The sequence below is a fragment of the Balaenoptera ricei genome, chromosome 5 (assembly GCF_028023285.1).
Source record: "Balaenoptera ricei isolate mBalRic1 chromosome 5, mBalRic1.hap2, whole genome shotgun sequence".
NCBI classification, from domain to species: Eukaryota; Metazoa; Chordata; class Mammalia; order Artiodactyla; family Balaenopteridae; genus Balaenoptera; species Balaenoptera ricei.
Window position 1 is genome coordinate 136,269,328 of NC_082643.1, and position 6,382 is coordinate 136,275,709.

At 39.0% G+C, this 6,382-nt stretch overlaps 1 pseudogene; it reads left to right on the top strand.

The window, feature by feature from the left end:
- The first annotated feature begins 2,985 nt into the window (after positions 1–2,985).
- On the top strand, positions 2,986–4,374 carry LOC132366293 (trifunctional enzyme subunit beta, mitochondrial-like; annotated as a pseudogene).
- Positions 4,375–6,382: the final 2,008 nt, after the last annotated feature.

Sequence of the window (6,382 nt, forward strand, 5' to 3'; positions counted from 1 at the left end):
ATAACACAAGAATAACTTAACCTCCTGCTCTGCGACTCTCTCAACACCCCACCCCTCACCCTCCCCTCCAACACTATGTTAAGCTATTTACCGGACAGTTTCTGGAAACAAGAGATACCTATGCACTCAGTTTTTAGTCAGACAATAAATATGGAGAAAAGAGTAAAAGGTCATTATTTCACAACTGGATGCAGAGAAAGAAGATCCCTAAATACAGCCATATCTTGTTTTATTGCCCTTCACTTATTGCACTTCACAGATACTGTGTTTTTTATAAATTGAAGGTTTGTGGCAACTCTGTGTTATCAGATGATGGTTAGCATTTTTTAGCAATAAAGTATTTTTAAATTAAGAGGTGTATATTGTTTTTTAAAACATAATGCTACTGCACACTTAATGGACTACAATAATAATGTAAACATAACTTTTATATGCACTGGGAAACCAACAAATTCAAGTGACTCCTTTTATTGCGATATTTGCTTTATTGCGGTGGTCTGGAACCAGACCCACAATATCTCCAGGGTATGCCTGTACCAATTTTTTCTAGTGCTTTCTGCTCCCTTGTGAGGAAATAGGAGGACCAAGTGTCCAGAATGACTTTAGACTCCTGGCTTCGGAAATATTGGTGCAGGGTCACAATATCTCTAACGAGGGAGGGATGTAGATCTTACTAGACAGGCATTAAATCATGGTCGAGCAATTACATGTTAAAATGACATGCTTAGGGTCCAGTCTCCAGTTCTGGTATAAGGATCTTAAAAGTCAACACACTGTCCTAACAACAAGTAAAAAGCTGAAGAGACTGAAAAAGTCAACAACTCTTCTTGGGTCCCTAAGAGAGGGGAGGGAGGACACAGGGCAGACCACTGCCCCCAAGACTGAAGACAGACAGGGAGTGCTGGCTGACCTGAGCAGAGATCCCAAGCAGAAACCACCCCCAGGAAGGGTGAGGGGGGAAAGGCAGGTAGGAAACCTGGGCTGTAATTGAAGAATTGCTGGAGGCTCAGTGTGCATAAGCCTGAGAGTTAGAAGAGTTAAAAACTCAAGGGGAAGCCGGCCACAGATGGGTCTCCCCCAACATCATAAAATTTACTACAAGGAACTCGACCAGGTTCTCAGAGCAAATATTTAGAGAAGAATCCCCTTGGGCTTCTGGCAGGGGCAGGGGAAAAGGAAACATTTTTAAATACTCCAGAGCACTCTGTTTTCAAGAAGGCCTGCCCTCTGGGGAAACTAGTTAACTAAAGCCTAAGAAAGAGAGAAAGGAACAGAAAAAAACAATAATGACTGGGAATTTCCCCAAACTGATGTCAGACACCAAACCACAGATCCAGGAATATCAGAAAACCAAGCAGGATAAATGGCAAAAAAGCCCTTAAGCTAGGCATATCTTTTTCAAACTACAGAAAACTAAAGGGAAAGAAAAAAATCCTGAAAGAAGCAAGAGGGGGGGAAAAAAAAACCCATCTTACCCACAGAGGAACAAAGATAAAAACTGCCTTCAACTTCTCCTCAGAAACCATGCAAGCAAGAAGGAAGTAGAGTGAAATATTTAAAATGTTGAGAGATTTCTACATATTTCATGTAAATTCTCGGATCTTTAGTCCCACTGATGGTAGCTGGGGTAAAACTATTTCTAACCCTCTTCGTCACCTTCTGTCCTCTTCTCCCTGCCCTTTCTCTCACTTCCACCCTAGGCACCAGGGGAAGGGGTCGGCCGACTCAGACATTTGATGGAAGGAGGAGAGGCTGGGGAGGAGGTGCTAAGGACTAGCTACAGGGAGGGGCAAACTTCCGCTTCTGAGATACACATTCCTTTGTCATCTCAAGTCAGGGAGAAGAAGAAAAAGAAGCAAGGATGGGGAGGGAAAAGGCACTATTTTGAATCTCTATACAAAACTATAAAATTCATTTCTGCTTTGGAAAGGTGGAAAAGACATTTTACCTCTATCTGATAGAGAGCATGAACCTCCAAGAGGGTAAATATGGCATTGGAAATATTAAAGCAGAAGTTAATTTTGCAATTCCTCTTATTTTTGTAAAAACAACAACAACAAAAGCTGAGCACGAGGAATTTGAAGACTTAGAGAAGATTCATATGTTGTACCATTGTTTCATTTCTGCCTGGCTCTTAATACCCAGTGAATTAAAAGGCCAGTTTTAAATGCAAAACAAAAACAAAAATAAAACAAACAAAAAATTGTTGAGAGAAAAAAAAGACCACCAACCTAGAAATCTGTAACCTGTGAAATTACCCTTCAAAAGTGAAGGAGAGAAAAAAAAAAAAAGTGAAGGAGAAATAGACTTTCTCAGATAAATAAAACTTGAGGGAATTTGTTGCCAGGAGACATGTCTTGCAAACGATGTTTTTAAAAGTTTTCTGGCAGAGGAGATGAGGCTCAGAGGCTGCCCCAGCCCCTGCAGGAGAGCTCTGCCTGGGCTCGGGAACATCCTAGCCAGACTCACCTGAGCACAGAGCATCCTGGAGACAGTGAAGCTGCCAGTCACCAGGGAGGCCACCATTCTGAGGTGAAGAGTAGAAAGTGCTTAAAGTTGGGGTAGGGGAGCAGAGGACTTTACTTTCTGCAGCCTGGTGCTAGCCAAGCCCCCAACATACTTCCTGACTAACCTCACCCCACCCCCATGCTAACTTCCTGTAGGTCCCTTAACACTGCCCTTCACTTTGGCTAAAGGGGCAGAAAGAACTCTTCCTCCATTGAAAGGAAGAAGGCCCATCAAGGAGAGGTCATATGCCTGGTTGTCTAGTCAGGTGACTGGCAGAAGCTAGGCCTCTGGAGCCTGATGGCCTGCACAACGGTTCTTTCTAGGCTGGATCCACCTCTAAGTCCCTCTGACCTCTGAAACTTAGGGCCAAGCCCTACCCACAACGGGAGCCCAAGCATATGAGAACTAAGGTGGGACCATTTCAGGATGACTTCCATCTTGACTTACACTTGAAAAAAACCTTCCAAGTTCAGAAAAATGGGCCCTCAGATTTTCTTGAGTCCTCTGAGCTGTTCCTACTAGCTACCAGCTGCCCCAGCTGCCCAGACCAAATCAAAGAAGACCTTGGCTAAACCCTATAAAAGAAATGTGGTAGTGGCAGATGACGTTCACACTCCATTTCTGCTGCCAGGCACCTCATATAAAGACTTGATGACATGTGATTTGGCTAGAGGAGTACTTTCAGATTTGTTGCATCAGACCAGTGTCCCAAAGGAAGTTGCTGATTATATCATCTTTGGCATAGTTATACAGGAAGTGAAAACAAGCAATGTGGCTACAGAGGCTGCCCTTGGAGATGACCTCTCTGACACATCTCCTGCATACGCTGTCACCATGGCTTGCATTTTTGCTAACCAAACCAGGACCACAGGTTTTCGCTTGATTACTTCTGGCCAGTATGATGTGGTCATGGCAGGTGGTGTAGAGTTAATGTCCTATGTCCCCATTTGTAATTTGAGGTAACGCATGCTGGATCTCAATAAGGCCAAGACTCTAGGTCAGTGACTATCTTTAATCTCTAAATTCAGATTGAATTTCCTATCATATGAGCACGACCATGTATCACTCTGAAGACTGACTTGCCTCTGCCTTGCTGTTTCTCGACTGGAACAGGGTGAGTACACACTGCACTTGCACAGTCTGGCCAAGAAGGCACAAGATGAAGGACTCCCTTCTGATGTTGTATATCTTCAAAGTACCAGGAAAAGATACAGTTACCAAAGATAGTGGCATTTGTCCTTCTTGAAGCAGATGGCCAAAATAAAACCTGCATTCATCAAGCCCTATGGCACAGTGACAGCTGCAAATTCTTCTTTCCTGACTGATGGCGCATCTGCAATGCTGAGGAAAAGGCTCTGGCCTTGGGTTATAACCCGAGGGCATATTTGAGGGATTCTGTGCATTTGTCTCAGGATTCGAAAGATCAACTTTTACTCAAACCAACATATGCTACTCTAAAAGTGCTAGAAAAGGTAGGATTAACAATGAATGGTAATGATGCTTTGGAATTTCATGACGCTTTCTCAGGTCAGATTTTAGCTAATGGTAAAGCCATAGATTCTGATTAGTTTGTACAAAACTACACGGATTAAAAAAAAGTTGGGTTGCCTCCTTTGAAGACGTTTAACAACTGGGGTGAGTCACTGTCCTTGGGACACCTGTATGGAGCCATTGGCTGCCAAAAAGTTATGGAAGGAAGCAGGCCAGTATGGCTTAGTGGCTGTCTATGCAGGTGGAGTGAAGGGCCATGCTATGATAGATAATAGACCAGGAAAAGGTGACTTGGAGTTTCTGTGCAACACTCACACTAGACAAGGCCATTTCAGTACATTACTGAATGACATATATAGTTACTCCTTCTCTTAGGAAAACACAATTTGTGGCCTTCTTTTAATCCTTTGCAATTAAACTTTGCTAGCGTTCCGAGCTTTCCAATAATCATGGTTTACTGCTCTTTCAGGGATTTCTTAGTCACCATAATCTCACACAGTGATATGTTTAAGCAATTGTTTTTGGTCTCTATTTTCATTAAAGATTAAACAAGGGGTTGCAATCTGAGAAAGAGATTAGCTAGGGTTTGGAATCATCTTTGTAATATTGGCAAAAAATACTCATTCATGTTTGTGACCTAAAGATAAATGTTTTCCTATAAAATACAAACCATTATGCCTCTATCTTTATGGAAAGATAATTCAGAATTTAAACATCACTTAAAACTTACAGTAAATATTAAGATATATAAATACCATATTTGTTAACTGGAGTTAACAAACTCCAGCTATCTTAAACTGGAGAAGTATTGGGGGAAAAAAGTTCTTTAAAGACAAGGAAAATAATAAAGATCAGAAATTCAGATCTACATAAAGAAAGGAAGAGCGTAAAAGGAATAAGTGAAAATATAATAAAAACTTTTTTTTAATTCTTAGCTGACCTAACAGATATTTGTTCAAAAAATAATACCAACAATGTATTTGATTATGTATGCTTATATATATATTTCAAATATATATATGCTTATGTATGCTTATATATAAGTGAAAAGAATGACAGCAATGATACAAAGAATGAAAAGAAATAATTATGATTATTGTGTTATTATTAGGTACTCACACTACCCATGAAGTGGTATACTGTCATTCAAAAAGGGACTTAAATTATATATGTAAATGCCTATTGCCACATTTATGGCAATCATAAAAATGGTAAAAAGTAGAAGTATAACCTATATGCAAAGAAAGGAGGAAAAATGGAATCATATAAAATGCTCATTTGAAACTGCCAAAGGCATACAAAAAGTGAAGGGCAAAAACAGGAACAAAGAAGGAGAGCATTAAATAGAAAGCAGTAATAAAGATGGTAGATATGAGTCCAAATATATCAATGATCACTGTGAACATCAATGGTCCAAATGCACCAATTAAAAGAAAAAAGATTGTCAGAGTGAACCACAAAATAAGACCCATTATCTGATGTCTACAAGAAACTCATTTTAAATATAAAGACACATATAGATTTGAAGTAAATGGCTGGAGAAAAATATATCATAGTAATACTAATCAAAGAAAGCAGAAGTAGCTATATTAATTTCAGATGGAGTAGATTTCAAAGAAAGAAAATTATTAAGGATAAAGAAAGGCATTATGTAATGATAAAGGGGTTAACTTTCCAAGAAGGCGTTACAATTCTTAACATGTATATGTCTAACAACAGAGCATCAAATTATGAGAGGCAAAAACTGATAGAACTACAAGGAGAAATAGATGAATCCACTATCATGGTTGAAGACTTCAAATCCCTCTATCAGAAATGGACAGATTGAGCAGGCAGAATAGCAGTAAGGACATAGTTGAACAAAACATCACCATCAATCAACTGAATATAATTGACATTTATAGACTAAATCTTCCAACAACAGCAGCATACACATTCTTTTCGAACTCACATGGAACATTCCCCAATATGGACCATATTCCTGGTCTAAACACACCTTACAATTTTAAAAGAAGAGAAATCATATAATGTCTATTTTCAGATAACAATGAAATTTAACTGGAAGTCAATGATAGAAAGATAAATGGAAAATCCCAAAATATGTGGAGATTAAACAACACACTTCTTAATAACACATGAGTCAAAGAAGAAATCTGGAGACAAATTTTAAATCATTTTTTCCTAAATTAAAATTAAAAAACAACTTATGAAAAATTGTGGGATGCAGCAAAAGCAGTACTTAGAGGGATTTTATAGCATCAAATGCATATACTATAAAAGAAGAAACATTTAAAATCAGTAATCTAAGTTTCCATAGGAAGAACCTAAAAAGAGAATAGAAAACAAAATCCAAAGTAGGCAGAAGAAAAGAAATAGTAAGAAT